The 21,988-nt window shown below is 46.0% G+C and overlaps 2 long non-coding RNA genes across 5 annotated transcripts in view; one reads left to right on the top strand and one right to left on the bottom strand.

The window, feature by feature from the left end:
* Positions 1-21,988, top strand: part of LOC110260961 (uncharacterized) — a 47,491-nt gene that overhangs the window by 8,395 nt on the left and 17,108 nt on the right. For both annotated transcript variants that reach the window (XR_002344610.2, XR_014805902.1), the window contains exon 3: positions 12,115-12,185. This is a non-coding gene — a long non-coding RNA (uncharacterized LOC110260961). The remainder of the gene's footprint in view (positions 1-12,114; positions 12,186-21,988) is intronic.
* LOC110260960 (uncharacterized) overlaps positions 20,623-21,988 on the bottom strand; it is a 189,727-nt gene continuing 188,361 nt past the window's right edge. For all 3 annotated transcript variants that reach the window (XR_014805898.1, XR_014805899.1, XR_002344608.2), the window contains one exon: positions 20,623-21,962. This is a non-coding gene — a long non-coding RNA (uncharacterized LOC110260960). The remainder of the gene's footprint in view (positions 21,963-21,988) is intronic.

The following is a 21,988-nucleotide window of genomic DNA, read 5'->3' as shown; positions in this document are numbered from 1 at the left end:
GTAATATGATCTGCAGGGGAGGGCTGATAACCCGACACAATGTGAAGAAACCCGGGCAGAGGAATAAGACAAACTGTTCGTCCATTAAACGGCGCTGTCAGGAAGGGGGCCGCGAAGCCAAACAGAGCTCCATCCAATTCTTGCGTGGAGACACAAAGCCAGGAACACCTGAACCGAGCTGGGGAAATAACCTCCCTCAGAAACAAGCGGAGGTGGGGTCAGGGGAAGGGGGAAGCGGTCTCTCAGGCACAGCCTGCACCCCCCCTGGGGTGGGGTCTCTCCATCAGTGAAATGGGATCCATCCGCTTGGTGGCCCCTCCCTCCTGGGTGGTTGGGGTGATCCCATGGTCGAGGGACCTCCAGAGGGTCCTGAGGAAGAAGGAGACGACTCCACGAAGGCCAGGAATGCAGAGGCCACGCTGGTTATAGAAGTGCTGGAACCACCCAAGGAAGATGAAGGGCTCGTTCAGCTCCAGGAGCTGTAGTGACGCAGCGCCTTCAACGTGGCGGCACAGAAGCCCAGGCCGCTGCCACCAAGTCTGAATCTTTCTTTCAAAAGAAGCTCCAGATACGATCTTTCCTGGGAAATTTCAAGGATTCGGTGTTTGCTGTTACTGAGAATTTTTTTTTTTTTCTCCCTGTATTCTGTGTGCTTTTCGTTTAAAAATTCCTTGTATTGAGTTGAAAAACTGTGGATTAGATGTGGCCTATCATTTGTGCCCTCTGGACTAAAGCAAAGCAAAGGGGGATCTTTCTGGATCACCACCATCGCTCCTGCACTTCAGGTTAGACAGCACGCGGGGACAGGAAGGCACAGAAACAGCAGGGCCCCTTCTCACATCCGCGGGTCGATCTCACATTTGTGCCGGCTCCTTTGACTTTAGGGTGTCCTTTTTCTGGATCTACACCGCATCTCGTGGAGTGTGACACAGAATCTTCAGACAACAAAGATTCTCTCCCACTGAGAGCCTTACGTCTGAACTGTCCCCTGAGCTTTTCATTCCTAGAGAACCTTGGCCCTGCCCCTGGCCAGCATTTTTCCTTGGAAATATTGATGCATTTTGCACAAACATTGATGGCATTTTGCACATGCACTGCAAGTCTGTAGCTCACCCCCCCCCCCGCCCCCCGCTGACCACAAACCCTAGAACAACTGAAAAAATACCCCTTCACTTTAAAAACAAGACACATAAGTTCCCGTCATGGCGCAGTGGTTAACGAATCCGACTGGGAACCATGAGGTTGCGGGTTCGGTCCCTGCCCTTGCTCAGTGGGTTAACGATCCGGCGTTGCCGTGAGCTGTGGTGTAGGTTGCAGACGCGGCTCGGATCCCGCGTTGCTGTGGCTCTGGTGTAGGCCGGTGGCTACAGCTCCGATTCGACCCCTAGCCTGGGAATCTCCATATGCCGCAGGAGTGGCCCAAGAAATAGCAAAAAGCCAAAAAAATAAAATAAAATAAAAAGAAGACACAAAAAAACCCTTCTGCTAGTTCACCTTTGGGAAAATCAGAGAGTCCCCTTCTTGTTCTGGAAGATCAATTTGTTCCCACAGATGGTCAACGAGACGAGCCCAGGTCTCTGAAATAGGCTTCTCAATGCAACCCAGAGAGTCTTTGGCCTGTGAGGTATGAGCTTCTTAGAACAATGAAGGCCAAGCCAGAAGATGGGAACAGAGGGTTTTCTGGAGGGTCATCTGTGGCTTTGGTTCCACCTCCAGGCTCTGAGTCACCAGTGTTCCTTCTTGAATAGGCAGGATCCTGGCGCTCATCCTAGAGGGTCTGACCGTATGGCCCAGGGACAGTTATTTTTATACACAGCTTCACTGGTAAATCTAGACCTTTTTGAGAGCCACTGCTATAATCAAAGCATCAGTGATTCCCCTTCATTCTCAAGACTTGCTTGTTTTACAGAATCACATGGAAAGCTTTGCAAAATATGGCTTCGTAGGATCCAGTCTAGGAGACTGATTTGATTTGGATATCGGATCAAATTTTTCCATAACTATTGTAGGCATGGAGCTCTTGTATCTTTGCTATATTTTTGGAGAAGTCGGTCTACTTATCCCCACAATTACAGGTGGCAAAGCTGACACCCAGAAATGGAAGATGACCACTGTGGTGCTGCACCCAAGGCTAGAATAAGATTCAAATGTCTTGCCTTTTTCTTAAGGATATCAGCTTTTTCTGCAAAGTGTTATGACCAACTTGCTGCATTCAAGCTGTTCTTTGTTGGGCTAAAATTAATTTCCTGAGGCAGTGGCAAAGGGTTATTCCTTTCTAAAAATTTAATTGTAGTTGATGTACTCTGTTCTATCAATTTCTGCTGTACCGCAAAGTGACCCAGTTATACATATAGATATACATATATACATACATAAATATACATTCTTTTTCTCGTATTGTCTTCCATCATGTTCTGTCACAAATGATGGGCTATATTTCCCTGAGCTATACAGCAGGACCTCATTGCTTATCCATTCTAAATGTAATAGTTCATATCTACTAACTTTGTATTGAATTATATTTTTCTTGAACTTTGTAGCTGAATAATTCTCTTTCCCCATCAGGCAGGCAGCAGTTTCTGTGCCTCCTTGGCATTGAGATGACTTATGGCAGAGATTCACAGCTTTTATTTCCAGAGTCTCTTTCTCACTGAGGAGCCCATGGTACGAGGATCAAGGAATTACTCAAGTCAAAGTAGCAGTTTTTAGAGACTACGGGAGGAGGAGGTGGAGGCTCGATGTCAAAGTTATAGTGACTGAAAATATAGATATGCGAAATATTTCGCTTACTTCAATTTTTCAACCAAAAGTCAGAGGGGCAGTCTTTAGTTGTGATATAAAAGGGCAAATGGCATTTTCAATTTGAACCATTTCAGAGGAAATTAATCTTATAGGATGGAGAAAAAAAGTATATACTGGAGAAAAAAAAATTTTTATTTTAAGTGATTTCTTAAATGAAAAAAAAAATCTTTTATAGTTGTTCAAGCGAATAGAAACACAACCTAAAGAAGGTTAAGAAAAAAGAAAATAAAAAAGAAATGTCCCAGGAGTTCCCTGGTGCCTCTGGTTACTGCTGTGGCGCAGGCTCCACCCCTGACTGGAGATTTCCACATGCTGTGGGTGTGGCCAAAAAAAGGGAATCTATTGGTCCATATAAGTGGAAAATCCAGGAGTACAAATGACTTTAGGGAGGACCTAATCCAGAGCATCAGATAATGTCATCAGGAGCGCCTTCCTTCTCCGTCTCCACCTCTGCGTTGGCTTCACCCCCTGTGCCACCCCCCTGCATCCTTCCAGTTTAGCCATTCTAGTGGGACCAGCATTTATTCTCCTTGGCCTGCCTGAGGCATGTGCCCATCCTGGGTGCATCCTAAGGAGTAAGGTATAGAAGAAAACAAGCCGTTTGGCCAGCCTTGGATCCTATGCGAATCCTGGATCCAGGAAGGTGGGGTCCATCTATCTAACCTACACAGACAGACAATGGAGATATGGAGACTCCCCAAAGAGGGAAAAAAAACAGGACTGTTAAAGAAAAAAAGGGGGGGGGAATTGATCCTGGTCAAGAATGAACAACAGATGTTTCCTACAAAGGGAGACAAGATGGATGTAGGGAAAGGAACCAAGTCCATTCTCTTCTTTTCTGTCTCACATTAGCATTCATTAAATAAAAGCAAGAAGTCAAAACAGTGAAACAAACACCCATTGAGAACAAAATCAAAGAAAGGGCCCTTCTCTAGTAGTAAAAAATTCTGACTTGATATTGTTTTCAGGAAAGCTTTTTTTTTTTTTTTTCTTTTAAGAGCCTACAGTAACTCAGCTTGGCTAATAAAGTGTTTGTCTAGTACATTATGGAAGTCTTTCGGGAGACTATTGAATCAATTAGAATGATTTGTAATTAGCACACCAACCTAATGCCAGGGTGTCTCTAAACTGCTTGAAAATAGTTTGTTCTCTTAAAGGACTCATATCCCCCCCCCCCATGAACTTGTGTACACTAGAAATATCCTCATGAGCCTTTTAGCATTTTTCCAGAAAAGAAATTTTGCTCAAATTCTGTATGAAATTCAAAAAATCGGAATGAAGTGATTTCAAACAACTGGAAAATTACTATATTAATTACAATGATTCTTCCCCCGCCCCATATAAAATTACTTACAAATATCTGTGGAACAGACTATCGCAAACGAGCATTTTTGACAATTCTAATATAAAGAAGGCATGGCAGACCCTGAAGCTTAAGGATATTCACAAATGCAAAACAGTGCTAAAACGTGCCATATGCTTTTTTCAAAAGTTTTACAAGTAAGATTGGGAATCAGCTGAAATGTTTTCTAAGTCGCCCTGACTTGAATGAGCAAATGCTCATTCACGGGGTGCGATTTCAGTTTTTCAAATTTCTAGAACCGAGTTTGAAAACATGTCCCACCCACCAACATATGGCCTTCTGGCCAACAACATAGGTTCCAAAGGCAGGCAAAACTTGGATTCATACCCCAGCTCTTTCCTTATTATAGTTGTGGAATCTCAGGCAAATTACTTTCAGAATTTGCCAGAAAAAAAACGAGATGATTGTAACAATAAATTTGGGGGAGTTAAGTAAAATGCATGTATCTTAGACACAGTAACTCTGTACTGGCTGCAGACAGATGCCTGGGTTAACAGGGATTTGCTTCTATCTTATTTTAGCGAATAACCTGGAAGATATAGAAGCGTTTTCCTAACAGGCTAGAGCAAAGGTTGGATCACGGAGGATGTTTAATAGTAGAAGTATGTTTTCAGTCAAATCATATTTACAGCACCTTTGAGTCAGCACATTTTCATGCATTTGTTCAATCATTCACTTATCCCATAGATAGGAAAGCCTACAGATATTAACTGAGCCTTCACTCTGGGTTGGCATTGGGTGAAATCATTGGAAATACAGTGGAGGATAAAACCCATAAGGTTGCCATAAACTTTCAACAACTTCACAACTTTGGTTAATTTCAACTTGTCAGCACTTCTCTTGAGCCATAAAACCTGTGCTATTTTGTCATATCCATCCAGCTCAAAAAAAAATAGAGAATAAAACAGCTTCCCACCTCCTGATCATTGTTCAAAGAGCTGACACATGCGAGGTGCTTAAGGCAGGGCTTGCTCATAATACAAGTAGCTCAGTATGTATACTGGTTTCAACTGGTACAACAATGATTAAATTTAAGAAAAAATTTTTAAGCACTGTGATGCTGTTGGAAACATTCGAGCAAGCTGAGTTGAGATGTGGATTTGTCTCATCGCAGCTGATGTTCTTGGGCACATTACATAACCTAAGTTTTAGTTTCCTCATCTATAAAATGGGTAATTTTCAGCACCTCCTCATAACATGAGTGGGATATTGCCTACAAACTGGCTTGCAGAGTACCGGGAATGTTCTAAATGCTTCCTAGGTACCATGATCATCAGAGTTAGTGAAACTTGTGTTGCCGTTTCAAGTCGATATGGTATTTCCACTGAGATGTTCTCATTTAATGCTCAGAACAGACTGTGAGAGAAGGGTCATTAAGACCACTGTCATCATTGTCTTTAGGTCTATTTATAAAGTGAGGAGGGGTTCCATGATTTGCCCAAGGTCACAGGACTGATAAGTGCAAGGTTTGTCCTTTGTCCTAGAAAGCATCACTGGATTGACCAGCAGTTTTCAAAGTGACCCTTTGGACTGGAGGATACACTTCGTCTTAGACGTTTGTACCAGGGACTTGGCAGTGATCCGGACATGTCTGACCTGGCCCTGAGGGATGCACATTTTAGTAGGGAGTTGAACTTGCAGAACTGGGGGCCATGCAGATGAAGAGCCATGCCTCCCTCCACAGGCAGTGCCTCTGCTCAGCCAGCTGCTTGATTCTCCATTTGGCGGACTCTTGAAGATGCTTTCCGTCTTGCTTCCAGCATCATTTAAACCATAGCCATGCTAACATATCTTCATTAAAATATTGTTGAGGAGTTCCCGTCGTGGTGCAGTGGTTAACGAACCTGACTAAGAACCATGAGGTTGCGGGTTCGGTCCCTGCCCTTGCTCAGTGGGTTAACGATCTGGCGTTGCCGTGAGCTGTGGTGTAGGTCGCAGACGCGGCTCGGATCCCGCGTTGCTGTGGCTCTGGCGTAGGCTGGTGGCTACAGCTCTGATTCGACCCCTGGCCTGGGAACCTCCATATGCCGCGGGAGCGGCCCAAAGAAATAGCAAAAAGACAAAAAATAAATAAATAAATAAATAAATAAAAATAAAAAATAAAATATTGTTGAAAAAAATGTGACTTTTGGAGAGTATCCCTTATCAGCTGAGAGGGCCACCTCCCCCACCCCCATTCCTCTGGCATAACTTCCAGGACATGTGAGTCCAGCATTACTACATCTTCTGATTTCCAAAAAAAAAAAGGAAAAGAAAAGAGAAGGCAAAAAAGAAAAGCTGTTCATCTGGATTTTTTATATGAAATACCCCCATTTAAAAAATAAGCGGGTTGAGCATATGGTGTTGTCACTGCTGGGGCGCGTGTTTGATCCCTTCTACATGCCATGGATGATGCCCCCCCAAATTTAAAATAAATTAAAAATCAAACCAAACCATGGCCCTTGACTGGATGAGGATTGGGGATTGCCATTTGTAGTGCCAGCTGTATCAGAGGTCAGGTGAGGGAAGACTTCCACAAGAAAGTGGCTTTTAGAAGAATGGCTTTTGTAAGAAGAATGAGGACCTCTGCGCCAGGAGAAGAAGGCGGGGGTTAGTTCCCTACCTCTGAACCCTAGACCTTGCCCCCTCCTCCACCCCGCACTGTGGAGCGCGGGGTGGGGGATGGGGCAGGGCCCTGAGGCTGGTGATGCCGGTGGCGGTGAGATCACGGGACCCTCGAGGAACAGTGGGGGCTGGGGTGTAGCTGATCCAGCGAGCCTGCTGAAAGCAAGGCGCAGTGATGGGAATTGACTGCCAAGGGCGAGGCGGGAGCTGCGCAAGCTCTTAGGAAGCGGTGGCAGCCAAGCCAACGCATCCTTCTTACTCTCATCCTTGCCAGAACCAAGCCAAGTCAATGTTCTCCTGCATTTTACCAGATTAAAGGTGAACATCCCGCAATGGCCCCGACCCCCACCCCACCCCACCCCCAGCCTAAGGACCTAAAGGAGGATTTCTGGCCGAGTTCTGCTTTCACAGCCTCTGACCCTGCGTACCTACTCTGGTCCCTTTTTGCTTCTATTTACTTTTCTCTCCAATATTTTCCCCCTGTATTTTCTTTTCTCTTTTTGTCTTTTTGCCTTTTCTAGGGCCGCTCCCTTGGCATGTGGAGGTTCCCAGGCCAGGGGTCCAATTGGAGCTGTAGCCGCCGGCCTACACCACAGCCATAGCAACGTGGGATCCCAGCCGCACCTGCAACCTACACCTCAGCTCACAGCAACGCTGGATCCTTAACCCACTGAGCAAGCCAGGGATTGAACCTGCAACGTCATGGTTCCTAGTTGGATTCGTTAACCACTGAGCCACTACGGAAACTCCTGTATTTTCTTTTTACATCTAAATGCCCAATTTCCTACTGTCATGGAAAAAGAATTTAGGAACATGCTACCTTTAAAAAAAAAAAAGCTTATCCATAAATCAAAGCTTCTGGCAAACATGAGGGTGTAGGTACTGCTTGTCATTTTCTTTTATATCTACCTAAGGAAACGTTTCTTTTTCCCCTTCTTAGTGCTGACTTTTTTTTTTTTTTAGAAACGCAGCCCTCAGGTTGTTGTTCTGCACACTTTGAAGTCACTATGAATTGAATAAATTTGATGTTTGATGGCAAACTGCCATGAGAATTTAAACAACTTGTGAGGGAGGATACTATTATTTTTTCCCTGTCACTTTAAATTCCCCGAGGCCATTGGATGGGATGGTGGGGACAGGTATTGCTTCCCGGGGACCGGTCTTGAGTACAGGGTCCCACACTCTCATGTCTCACATGAAAGTCACGGGATCTGAGACAATTCTCATCCTAGAGTCGAAATTTCAAGGTCATTGTGTTGGCTTGATGACTTTGAAAGTAGGAGGATTGGGGTACATGTTGAGAAGTCTTGCAGAAACTGTCTTGAATTGATTTCAGCAGAGCAGTGCTTTATTATAATGTAAAATGTGTCATATTTAAAGAGGTTATTCGGAGGGCATTCGAGTCTTTGTTGACTGTGCTGTGAAGTTATTTTCTTTTTCTTTTTTCTTTTCAAAATGCCCTGAATTTTCTCCCCCTTTTCTTTGCCCTAACATCCTGCTTTGGAAAAGAGAACAGGCCTTAACCTTCAACAAGGCAAAGGGCCCAAACTTGTGGGTGCTTGGTACACGGCAGAGGGACTTCACTGGGAATCGGTCCCTTCGTGGGGTGCTGGGTGACGCCTGTCTGCTCGGGACACGACGTCTTTTTCTAGTGTACCAAGGCTCGCATCTGGCCCCTTTGCCATGCACCGACTTTTTGCATTTTTTTTTAAGACGGCAGATAAATCATTTCTTTCAGATTGGATAAAAAATGGGCCAGGCTCTTTGAAAGCAGAAGTCTTCCAGATAATTCTACGTTTGCCCTATAAACTATACCAGTTCAATTGTACATTCAAGTTTAGATTCGGGCCAGATTTATGCCCCTGAGAAAATCCTATTTTTGCATGATTTAGACAAAAAATGTGTCTGAACGGTGTTACCCAGCCTAATTTATATGAAACTGGGATTCTGCCACCTGGGGTTTCGGGTCTGCTCTGTGAGACACGTCTGGTATGTGACTAAAAGACCAAGCAAGGAGGAGGCGGCGGAGGGGGACAGCCACCCCCACCAACAGAATGGGGCGTGCGCAACCAGCTGGGGAGTGAGGCCGCCTCATTGTGCTTTGATTATTGGCTCTTGTGTACAACCAGAAAGGCACCCCCCTCCCCAAGGCATGCTTGGTTGCTACGATCTGTTCCTGGAGGCTTGTGTGCATCCTGAACCACACCCCCCCTCCCAACCAGAGGGGTGGGCGGGTGCTCAGTTACCAAAGCCTCCAGCCTCCCGATTCCCTGGTCCTTCCGAGGTCCCACCTGCAGCCAAGTGTGTGTGAGAAAGAGGCTAAGACTCAGGAACTGTCTGTGGCCAGACTTGGGGACTCTATGGAATGATTCACTCCCCATTGAAGCCTTACCGCGCATCCCTTAATTTATCAGGAGATGCCCCTGGCGTTTTGGTTTTGGCTTGTTTCTAACTGTCAAAATCTCCTTCCAAGACTCCAGGGGTTCCAAGAGGCCAGGCTTATGAATCTCTTTAGGGTGCAGAAGGTGGCCTCACCTGACCCGCGCAACTTATAGCCATGGGGGTGGGGGGGTGGGCTCCTAACCAAAGTTTGACAGATATTTTTTTGAGCACCTCTTTCACTCCAGGCACTGTTGTGTGGCTACACTGCTGGAGATGGGGTACAGTGATGGGGTAAAAGACAGATGTGGTCCTTACTCCTAAGGGGTCCACAGTCCAGTGGAAAAGGGAACCATGAAAGGGAGTCATAAAAGAAGTGTGTAGCCCAAAGGCAGAATGCAGTCTATAATGGGCCTGAGTCAGTGGGCAGCCATGGAGGGAGCCACGGAGGGGTCCCAGAGGCCATTTGATCAGAGATCTGGGGGCTGAACAGAAACGCCACACTTAGAAGGAACCAGAAATGTCCCCTAGCTCAGGAGGGCTACCTCGGGACCAGAGAGGGTCAATGACTCGCCCAAGGACACTCAGTGAGTTAGGAGCAGGGACATAGCCAGACCGTCCATGCATTTGAGGAAATACTTAAAACACAGGTTCTGCAGGCAAAAGTCCCTGAGCCTCGTACCCAACACTTTCCACGTAAAAGCTCATCACTTGATCTTTCCAAATCTCTGTTTCATCCTCTACGGAATGAAAATGGTAACAGCTGCTTCCATAGCAGGCTGTTTTTGGAGACAGAGTTAAAGTAAATATGCAGTGTGTTTGGTCACAATAAAGGTTAGCTATTATTAGTATGTATCCAATTTTTTTTTCCCCTTAGGGCTGTACCTGCGGCATATGGAGGTTCCCAGGCTAGGAATCAAATCAGAGCTACAGCTGCCAGCCTACACCACAGCCACAGCAATGCCAGATCTGAGCTGAGTCTGCGACCTACACCATAGCTCACAGCAATGCCAGATCCTTAACCCACTGAGGGAGGCCAGGGATCGAACCCACATCCTCATGGATCCTAGTCAGGTTCCTAAACTGGTGAGCCACAGGGGAACTCCCAATTTGGTCTTTCAAAGTAACTCTATAGGATTGAATGATAAAGACGATAAAGACGGACCCTTCCATGCTCACCCCCAAACCTTTTATTTTTAACAAAGGGGCACAAATCATGCATGCATTTGTTCACTCCAAATATTTGTTTATTGAGTTCTTTCCATGGAGAAGGCCTTGTTCGAGGTGGTAGACAGGAGGAAAGACAGGAAATGGGTCCTTGCACTCAAGGGTGGATTTCCGGATGGAGGGTCCTCAGGTTTCTGAGAATTGGATGTGAGGTCTGGTAGCACACTGGCAAGCCATCTTAATCCTCTCCCCATTTCATAGGTGGGGAGACTGAGGCCTGGTCAGGAGGTTGCTGGCTGACATGGTGCTCTGGTCCCACTATGATTATCTTTCCAATCATCCCAGCAGGAGTCCTTCTGGGCTGAAAATCTGTTTCACGTCACTTTCCACTGAACTGCCTTAGCAGTTTTTTTGTGCTTTTTCAGGGCCCTATGAAACTGGATCAGTTCATAGAAGACAGCAGCTACAGAAGGAGCTGACAGTTTTCTTTACCGACTTTTTTTTTTTTTTTTTTTTTTTTTTTGCTTTTTAGGGCTGCACCTGGGGCATATGGAGGTTCCCAGGCTAGGGGATGAATCAGAGCTGTAGCCGCTGGTCTATGCCACAGCCATAGCCCTGCAGGATCTGAGCTGCATCTTCGACCTACAACACAGCTCACAGCAACTCTAGGTCCCTAATGCACTGAGTGACGCCAGGAATTGAACCCGAATCCTCATGGATACTAGACAGATTTCCCCTGTGACACAACAGGAACTCTAGTTTTTTGACATTTCTAAGTGCTTCTCAACCTCCTCCTTCTAACTCCATGTCCCAGCCCCAAAGGCAGCCCCTTGCCCCAAAACGTGGTGAGTTTTTGGGTTTAAGTATCTCAAGTCGTACTTACAGCATATAGTGATAATGCATGTTTTAATCTCTTAAAAGGGCGTGAAGCAAAGACAAAGCTGCTTTGGGTACATCCTAATGAGACCCACTCGTTATAAAAAAACAAGAACATTTAGAGGAGTTCCCTTGTAGCACAGTGGGTTAAAGATCCAACATTGTCCCTGCAATGGCTTGGGTCATAGCCATGGAGCATGTTCAGTCCCTGGTGTGGGACCTTCCACATGCAGCCTGCAGACCAAAAAAAGAAAAAAAATTAGAGATATCACATCTTGGTTCTCCACAGCCAGACTGGACTTAGCTGGTGATTTTCCTTTCCTTGGGCCGAGGTTGTTCATTTCCTAACAGCAGAGCAAGCAACAGTTTATTCCTTTTTTTTTTTTTTTTTAAACAAATGGATTTTCACAAATTGATATGAAGAGGAGCCATTCTGGAGCAGGGTGCTGGGGGTGCTGGGTCAGCCCAGCCTGAGGCGCCTCTGAAGGACCCATTTGGATGCTGCTTAGAGGCAGGGACAGTGTTTGGGGATCCTCCTCAAATCCTAGGAGCCAACCTCCCAGCCTAGATGCCTGGGTTCTGCTCGAAGCCTTGTTTATCCTCAATTATCCAGGAAGTCCTTCCTGTAATTAACCCCAGCTTCACGGACACCGCTATTTGCACATCACTTCTCTCCCCAAACACCGCCTCTTTGCCATTATTCCCTGGGAAGATGAGTCACTGAAGGCGATGCCTTATCTCTTCTCAGTTTTTAACAAGCTTTTGTCTCCCAGAGATATTTGTTACATTTGATACATTTCCAACCAGGCACTTCCTCGCCTCTCCCCCCCTCCCCCCTTGCGTGCTTTTTTCAACTTTTTTTTTTTTTTTAAATAACATTTTCTTCCTTTCTGCTTTTATATTTCTTCCTCTCCCTCCCATAGCCTTTCAAGCATTCAGGATGTAAGAGAGCCAGCATCAAAGCCCAGAGCCCTGCCGAATCCTCCTCCCCACGGTAAGCGTGCCCTTTCCCTGTCTGATCACTGACTCATAACCACAGAACGTCCCAGGCACAGGATGGGGGGGGAGGCAGGATGAGGGGAGGAAGGGCTGAATAAGCAGGGGAGACAAAAGTGGAGGATTTGCTCAACAGGGCTCCCCCCCACTCCCCTTTGGGGATAATTGTTTAGGACAATCTCAAGTGACCCAGTCCCCGGAGAGGAGGAGGGGAAGCCAGTGACCCCCACCTCCACCCCCCATCAAATGGTAACTCCAAACCAAGTGCAACTCATCTGGTCAGGCTCCAAAGCCCAAGGCCAGGCCTGTCCTCAAACCCACTCCCTGGGCACCAGCAAGCATTTTGATTGCATTATTTAATTTTAACTCAATTGAACATACATGTGTTGATCTTCGAGGGTGTGCTGGACTGTGAGTTGACAACTGACGGCCATAGGCTTAGACCCTCTGGAAGTTAAGTCCCTGTCCTTCAGGACAGAAAGGCCAAAGAGAGCCCCAAGCCACCCTCTTCCCCCCCCCCCCCCCCCCCGCCTCCCCGCCTCCCCGGTTCCTCCCTCCCCTTCTGTCTCCATTAGGCATGAATGGGCATCACATCTGTTTCTTTTCTTGCTGGAAAGCGAGAGGCAAAGACCCTAAAATGGGGACAGACCAACACACACCTGGGTGGTCTTTAAATTAGAAAAGTTTTTGCCAGAGTTCTTCATTTGGTCTGCAGGCTCCTACTTTTCATTGCTCTCAGTCCCTGTAGGTTGGGAGAAATGTGGGGCGGGGGGTGGGGGGGGGGCGGTCTCGGGTGGGGTATCACAGGAGCCCTTCATTGTTCTGTTCTCTTGGGCTCCCACTGCTCTTCTCCACCCTGTCTCCAGCCCTGATTCTTCGCTGGCTGGACCAAGCCTGGTTTGGGGCCCCAACAATGTCAAGGCAGAGCCAGGGGGGCCCTGGGGGAAGTGAGGAAGTCAAGATAGGGGTTCAGTGAGGGTTTGCTCTCATTTTATGTTAAGCAGAAGGTCTTGAGCCAGGCTGTGTGGATGGCAATCTCTGTTCCACAGCTGGGGGGCCTGGGAAACTGTGGCCTCAGTTTCCTCAGCTGTAAAATGGGCATAATGAGAATTCTACCCCATTGGGTGCAGTGAGGAACAGTGAGTTACTGTGTTAGATTGGATGTCAGCTCTAGTTAGATGCTGATGAGAGTCTCTGCTGTCTGCCTCCACCCCCGCTCTTCATCCTTCATTGAAACCTTTCCTTCTGAGAGGTGTCTTGTATCATTGCGAAACCTGGTAAGGTGCGATTTCCCTCAGTGCTTGCTTTCACATTTCAATCTGTAAAGAAGTCAGATGTCCAGGATCTGTAACTCCCCCAGCGTCCCTAGGCTCCAGGCCTCTTTCTGGGTCTAGATCTTTCATTTCCAGTAGAAATACATCTGGTGTTAGGTTTTCTTGGAGTAGTATTGATAGATAACTATAGATTAAGTGAGGACGTAGTACAAAAATTATTTATTGATTATCTGAAATTCAAATTCAACTAGATAGCTTTTGGGTTTTTTTGTTTTTTGGTGGTTTTTTTTGGTCTTTTTAGGGCCACACCTGCAGCTTATGGAAGTTCCCAGGCTAGGGGTTGAATCGGAGCTACAGCTGCCAGCCCACGCCACAGCCACAGCAATGTGGGATCCAAGCCACATCTATGACCTGTGCTGCACCTTGTGGCAACACCAGATCCTTAACCCACTGAGCGAGGCCAGGGATCAAACCTGCCTCCTCATGGAGACTAGCTGGGTTCTTAACCCACTGAGCCATAATGGGAACTCCAGATAGCTTTTGTTCTCATTTGCTAAATCTGACAGCCTGACCTAGGGATTTTCTTTACTGGTGGCCAAAAGGTCAGTTGCTCTGCCCTGTATCTCGATAATGGACAGAGGTCGGCTGGGCTTCTGGAACTGGCTCTTCTCAAGAAGAATCAAAAGCTCCAGAGTAGAAAGAAGGAGAGAGGGTATCAGTGATAACTGGGGTCTCCTTGTTTGTTATAAAGGTAGTGAGAGCCATTTTCAAAGTTATCGTCCATGGCTATCCAAGAGGACAGAACAGTACACCTTCTGAAAGTTGTATGTTTTTTTCAGACTTCAGTGTAGTATTTGGGGGTGTATGTGTGTGTGTGTGTGTGTGTGTGTGTGTTAGGAAAGTGAGGGCCATGGAAGGGTTACAGTTAGTGGCTCTGTGTGGATGGGTCCTGTGAGCCATGTGATGTATAGCATATATGTTGTTCATTTTTGTGTATTCCTATAGAACATTCAACGGTTTGGTACAGTTGCCTGGAACTCTCCAAGTTCTTTTTGCTTTATTAACTTTTTCCGAGTTACTGAAAAGTCTATTTCATTCGTAAGGAGGTGAGCTTCAGTAGAAGAATCAGATGTGGGCGGAGGAGTATCTTTGAATTTTGAAATTTGCCAAGGGAACCATCGAGGGATTGGTGATTGGGTGAGAGCTAGGCTTTTGTGATTATTACACGAGGGTTGGCAGATATAAATGATCAGTATCATATTCATGAATATAAAGTAAAATTACCATCGGAAAGGAGGTTTCTTAAGAGGGACCATTTTATGGAAGAGTCTTCCCACCCACCAAATCATCGTCAGCTTCCTCAGGTCGAGGAGGGCAGCCTGAGGAATAAAGTTGTTTAGAAAACGCATGTGCACACGCGCGTGCATACGAGTGCCTTTTTCATTCTTTTTTCCTCCAAAGACAGTGATGAGAAACATTATTTAGTCTCTGGCCAAAACAGTGGTATGATTCAGATTCCAGCATTTGTACAGGCAGATTAGCTAGTGCACCTGCATATGTTAATGTGAGAGACATCAGACTGACGGGGGCCGGGCGTGTGTGCTATTTCCCCAGGAGGAGGTTAAAAGGAGAGCCACAGAGGGGTCCCCAGGATCAGGCAGCCCCTAATCTGAGGAGGAGGTGTGTTAGGTTTTTAGTGTTCTCTAAATGTGCCCCCCCTTTTATTTGCAAAGCTGTAGAGAGAGAATATTTTTCTATTTGTTAACATAATTTCTTGTCCAAGTCCCCACAATAAATAAGGAAATCAGGAAATAAATGAGGTTATCATTTCTTACTTAGATCCTAGAAGAGATGGCTAGGAAATATTTTACCAAAATGAAAGTTCTAATTTCTGTTTAGAGTTGCTAGGTGGTATTTCAGCCGCTCGGAGCCCCGTCCTTTCTAAGGCATGCATGAGCTGTTTGCCTATGAATTCTCCGGGCTCAGGGGCTCTTTTCAGACAAGGGACTGCGTTGCAGGCATCATTTGCGGCGTGGCAGGAAATCACAAACTCTGGGAGATGAAAGGAGCTGAGATTTAAGAGTAAAAACTATCATGGAAGCCACTTTTTGACAGAAACTGTTTCCAACCCATGTGTGGCAATCCTGGGCCAACAATAATATAATTTACATTTCATCCCCTTTACCTGCAAGAAAAGTTACTTTGTTTTCTGGCACTAATGGGATTGAGAATGTATCCTATTATAAATTCTAAATAGTTTGACTTAAAAATATCCTCTTTCCTCCTTAAATCTGACTCTCTCTAGTAACTGGAGTCTAACTTTTGGGACGAAATCAGTCTGCTTCAGTTTCTAGGCATCGCCTGGATCACCTGCCTCACAGGTTGCCACCATCCCACTTGAAGATGTTTTATTTAATTTTGTTGAGATGGGATCTCCCTCTGTCCACAAGCCTTGGCACCTGCTGGCTCACCCTTTCCCTCTTACCCGGGAGGGTTCATCCTTTTTTCTTCTCAAATCCTATTTGATTTTTTTGCATTTCCTGATTATTATCTTGGGAAAACAAAAGCCAGCTGCGATCAGTTAGGGCAACAGCTGAAGGAGGCTTGGCAGGTAGAGGCCTTGCAGGTTTCCAGGCTCAAATTGTGAGAACTGAAATGCAGCGTTGTGGGTTGCAGTGACTTCTTGCACCTCCGTGTTTCCTCTCTTCTGCCTACACACTGCTTGCACGCACGCGCACACACACATACAAACACACACACACACATATGCACGTCCCTTTTCTCGTCTCTTGTCCAGCATCCCCCTCACTCTCTACAGCTGTATTTCTAATCAGCAGAAGATACATCTTGCTTGGAGCCAACCCTCCTTTTCTCTGCGCATTCTTAACCTCCTATCTTATGCATGGATCACTGGTTAGCTTAGAAATGCGCAGACACAAAGGAGAAGCTGACATTCGAGGTTTGACGGCCATAATGGCTGTTTATAAGCCTAATCCATCACGTTTAGTGGACACCTCCATTTTTGTCCCTCTGAAAAGGTATAAATAATAAAATGGGATAGCTCCAGCTCAGAGGTGCCTTGGTAAATATTTTAACTATTTACAAGATCGCACCAATAACAAAAGAGGCATCTGTACCATCCACAGAGAGGGCCCCCAGTCATTAAAAGAGACCCAGATGGTTCCTCCCATTCAACCAACAATAACATTTCTTGATGGCAGGGCTTTTGTGACATGGTTTACATTTTTTTTTTTTCCATATCACATTGGGATATTCTGAACTGGTCCCTTTTTCTTCACTGCCCCCAGCAACCTTTCTAAAGAAAATCTCCCTAAATAGCCTTTCCCCTCCGAATAGAATGAAGCCACAGAGAAACATGGCAAAGGCATGTTTCAAAGCCCGATTCAGAGAGGAGTCTGAACAATTATAACCCGGGCCTTCTCCGCGTCCAAATATTGACATGGGCCCGCTCATTCTGTGGGTAAACACCCCCGTGGAGCCCCGCATGCTCTGTGCCATCCAGCCTCTGCCTCACTTCATTCGAATTGACCCTTTCCTGCCAGGCATAAAGAGAGTGCAACGCGAAGCGGGGCAAGGCAACGAACACAGGGATGACTTTAGAAGTTAAAGGTGTTTCTTCTCGGACCCTGTGCCTGACTCTAGGGTTGGCCCGGCGCTGTGGATGCTGTGGACCTACGCAGCTTTTGAAATTGTTCAGCAACTCAGATTGCTTTTTCGCTCTGAGCATGAGCGAGATGGGTTGACTCTGTCGTCCCTAGCTGCTTAGTAACTGTTGCCAACTTTAGTTCTCTCCCAGACACCAGGAAAGGCAACTTTTTAGCTACACAGAGATGGCAAAGAACAAGCAGGAAAGGGGGTGGCTGAGGCACCCAGGTTCTGAAGTCGGGGTTGATGGGCTGATTTTTTTTTAAATTGAAGTATAGTTGGTTTACCATATCATGTTTGTTTCAGGTAATAGCACAGTGATTTAGTTATGTCTCTCAATAATCTATCTATCTATCTATCTATCTATCATCCTCCAGATTTTCTTCCCGCATAGGTTTTTACGATATATTGAGTATAGTTCCCTGTGCGGTCCTTGTTGGTTACCTCTTTTATAGAGAGTGTGTATGTTAATCTCAGCTTCCTCATTTGAGTCTCAGTTCCGGGACGCCAGGCAAAAGCCTTCTCTGCTTTGAGCTTTGGTTTCCAGCATATAATATGGGGGCAAATAATGATGGGCATTTCTGAATGACAGGAGAGGTTCTTTCTTTGTTGCTTCTTAGGGCCACACCCTCAGCATATGGAGGTTCCCAGGGGTCAAACTGGAGCTACAGCTGCCACAGCAATGTAAGATCCGAGCCGCGTCTGTGACCTACACCAGAGCTCATGGCAACGCTGGACCCCCAACCTGATGATTGAGGCCAGCGATCGAACCTACGTCCTCATGGATACTACTTGGATTTGCTTCCACTGAGCCACAACGGGAACTCCTGAGATAGTATGTTTAAAGCAGGGAGTTAAGTGCTCAGTAAAGTTTGCTATAATTAATACTGACAAACCTATCTTAGAGAGATCAAATCTTTCGAAACCAGAAGATGAGGTAAACAGCAATCTCATTTTATGCACCCTGTAAACAGCACTGGCATTTGAAGTTTCTTTTTTTGTTGTTGTTTTAATGTTCTTGGATTATAGTGGTTTTTTTGTTTGTTTGTTTGTTTGTTTTTTGGTTTTATTGTTGAAGTAGAGTTGATTTACAAGGTTGGGATCATTTCTGCTGTACAACCAAGTGATTCCGTCATCCATGGACACACATCCATTCTCTTTCAGATTCTTTGCCCACATAGTGGATCACAGAATAGTGGGTAGAGTTCTCTCTGCTAATAGCAGGTCCCTGTTAACCAGTCATTCCATAGACCTCAGAGTGCTTATGCCAATCACAACCTCCCAGTCTCCCCCACCCCCACCCGTCCCCTTTGGTAACCATGTTTTCAAAGTCTGATTTAAAAAAAAAAAAAGATACAAATGAACGTCTTTGCAGAACAGAAACACTCGCAGACTTTGACGTTTCTTTGTTGGGGGTGGTGGGAGGAGCCCCCCAAAACCAAAAAACAAAACCACGTGCCCACTCTCCAGATCTTTGAGACATTTACAGGTTCATTTCTTTTCCGAAGGCTCTATTTAATTTTGGAGTTTCCCACTTTCCAAATTTGGTCAATAAAATTAACAGCCTCCTTTTGAGTGGAACATCACACCTCGGAATGAGCTCAAGCTGGCGCTGCGATTGTCCGGAGGAATGTGAGATTTACATTTCACAGCTCCCGGCCAAGTAATGAATGAATCAGAGCTCATAAACAAACGATCCTCCTCGCTCCCCTTGTTCCGTTGGCCCCCAACGTGGGGTGTGTGCTGCAAAGAAAAATATTTATCCTGTTTGTGTGGCGCTGGGTCCCCGAATGGCCCACCAATAAAACAACATCATAAAGGGCATTTCACAGCTGAGCTCGCGATTTAATAAACAGATGCAAACAGAAGGCCTTGGAGGTCAACAATTAAAAATAAACCAGCCCAAGGTTCTCCTTGGAATTCTCTTTCTCTATAAAGTAGGGAGGACCGCCCCCCGCACCGCACCCCCCCCCCAGCCGCAGCTGCCGTGGGGGTCCTGAAGGGTGGGAACGGTTGGTTTCCCAACCCCACCGAGCTCAGGGGCTGTAGACCTATTCTCAGGGCTTATTCCTGCCCCTCTTATCTCTAGTAAGAAAGGGCACCTTGGATAGCAGATGAAAAGACTCCCGGACCCAGAGAAGCTGGAAAATGGGCCAGTCGCCCTCACTGAGGGCAAATGCTGCATGTCATTTTCTCCATTTTCGTTGCCAAAGACAGTAAATATTAGAGCAAGTGATCTGAAATGATAGCGAAGCAAAGAAGAGTTTCTGTGTAGTTGGTTTTAGAATGGGTTTTATACTTAACTTTCTCTCTCTGTGATGTCTGTGAGAAAAAAGCAAAACCACTGAATAAAGGTAGGAAAGTTGGCCATGGCGACCACTCATTTTTTCCCATGGTTCCTGAAACACGCAAGGTTTCTGCTCAGATCAAGGCTTCCTCCACCTATGAGCCATGTTTTATTCCACTTTACCTGTGTTGCCTCTAGCTCCCACACCATTTTTCCCTGCCTCTTTTCTCTCTTAAAAAGATGGCTAAGGAGTTCCCATTGTGGCCCAGTGGTTAACGAATCCGACTAGGAACCATGAGGTTGCAGGTTCGATCCCTGGCCTCCCTCAGTGGGTTAAGGATCCGGTACTGCCATGAGCTGTGGTGTAGGTCGCAGACGTGGCTCGGATCCCTAGTTGCTGTGGCTGTGGTGTAGGCCGGCGGCTACAGTTCCCATTAGACCCCTAGCCTGGGAACCTCTATATGCCGGGTGCAGCCTAGAAAAGACAAAAAAAAAAAAAAAAAAAAAAAAAGATGGCTAAGAGTAGTACCTGGCTGTTGGCTGAAAGCATTGGCTGAGGATTCAGTATCCCATGCAAAGCTTTGCTTTTTTGGGGGGTGGGGGGAGAGCTGTCCTGCAGGCAGATGGGACGTTCTGAGGCCAGGGATTGAACCCTAGCCACAGCAGCTACCCAAGCCACTGCAGCCACAACTGGATTAAGCCAGATCCTTAATCCACTGCACCACATGGGAGCGTCCCATGCAAGCCTCCTGAGAGTGTTTAACAAACAGCAAGAACTCCAAAATGCTGCTGCTTTTCAATAGTCTCTGTGTCATCTGGGAGGCTTATACTTTCTGCTGGACACGGGAGCATTCCTCTGTGGCAGGTCGCACTCACCTATTTTGAGAAGGTGTTGAAGGCCAGTAAGCCCCCCATTCTGACACCCTCCCCCTCCCCAAATCCCAAATGCCTTCACAGCTAATGCCTGGGAGACCTCCCCACATTCCTTTGCTGATAAGAGGGGAAATGAAGGATGGGTTTAAAGATAACCATTTGCCATAGGGGCGGACCTCCCCTGAGGACCCATCTCCATCTGGCAGGCAGCGGGGAGCCCTGTATCAAGTGGCGCCCCACCAAGCTCCGCTCCAGAGCCATCCTGAGCATCCTGCGTGTAAAAGATTACTGCAATGGGCAATGGGTCATATTTATGCACTTAGAAGTTTCCTGGATTCATTTTCTTTCTTTCTTTCTTTTTAATGATTTTTATTTTTTCCATTATAGTTGGTTTACAGTGTTCTGTCAATTTGCTCCTGGACAGCAAAGTGACCCGGTCACACATACACATACACATTCTTTTTCTCACATCATCCTCCATCCTGCTCCATCACCAGATACAGTTCTCAGTGCTACGTGGCAGGATCTCATTGCTTGTCCATTCCAAAAGCAATAGTTTGCATCTGTTAACCCCAGATTCCCAGTCTATCCCATTCCCTCCCTCTCCCCCTTGGCAACCACAAGTCTGTTCTCCAAGCCTGGACTCATTTTCTTCAGGCCAGAAGGAGAGGGGAATTAAAGAGTTCTTCAAGTCCTCTGTATTCCACTGGGGCTCCCAAATATACCAGGGGACTCCCACACTACCTGGTGGCTCTTCTTTGGGAAATCTGGGGGTTTGCTGGTTATTAGGATCCTCCTCCTGTCAAATTAGTTAATTTGAATGATATCGTCTTGAGTCCAAGTCCCTCCCCTGCTCCCTCTGCCCTTTTAGAGAAATAAGAAAAGAGGGCTGTTAAGGAACATGATTCAGAATTCGTTTCCCTCTCCTTTCCTTGATGTCAATGACTTATATTTTCATCTTCTACAGCTGTGTATTAATATGCATATAATATACATACATACATATATTTAAAAACTTAAAAGATCCTCTGTTAGGCACTTTCTCAGCTATTCCTTGGGACAAGCCCGATGGGGGCTATGATCAACTTGCTGTCACCAAAGGAAAAAATGGAGGTGCAGAGTTGAGGCAGCGCCCCCTCGCCCCCGCCCCAAGACATCATTTTTAAGGAGCAAAATTGGATATTTTTTATGGATAACTTTTGTTTTTTCATTTAGATCCAGAACTGAACTTAAAGAAAAATAAACAACTGTCGTGAAATAGAGCATTCATACTGAAAAATGTTTACAATATAAATGCATAGATTAACAAGTAATTGCAAAGCAGTTGCCTGTGTAACTCCAATCCAGGTCAGGGTAGAAAATCTCCATCTCCCCCTTTGTTCCTATCTGATTAGGGCATTCAGAATAGATAGAGCCATGATTTCAACTTTTCTGACAATCTCTGCTCTCCTGGCAACACTGGGAAGCTCCAGGATTGGGCAAGTGGTTGAGGAGGAGCCAATCAGCATTCTTCTCTGGGACTTTTCGGTCTATAACCGAGAAACATCTGCAGTCTGTCGATAGTGGTGAAAGCTGTAGGACAGGAAACCTGGGAAATCTTGATGACCATGCTTGCGTCCATGCCAAGGAAGCCAGGCTGCTGATGGTGAAGATAAAAAGAGCAGGCAGAGAAAATCTAGAATGTAAAGCACAGAGAGATTC

Source organism: Sus scrofa, chromosome 6 (assembly GCF_054392235.1).
Source record: "Sus scrofa isolate SSC_HxYL_T2T_F1_AM1 chromosome 6, Sscrofa_HxYL_maternal_Yorkshire_Landrace_v2.0, whole genome shotgun sequence".
Lineage (NCBI taxonomy): Eukaryota > Metazoa > Chordata > Mammalia > Artiodactyla > Suidae > Sus > Sus scrofa.
This window is presented reverse-complemented; position numbering and strand designations above follow the sequence as displayed.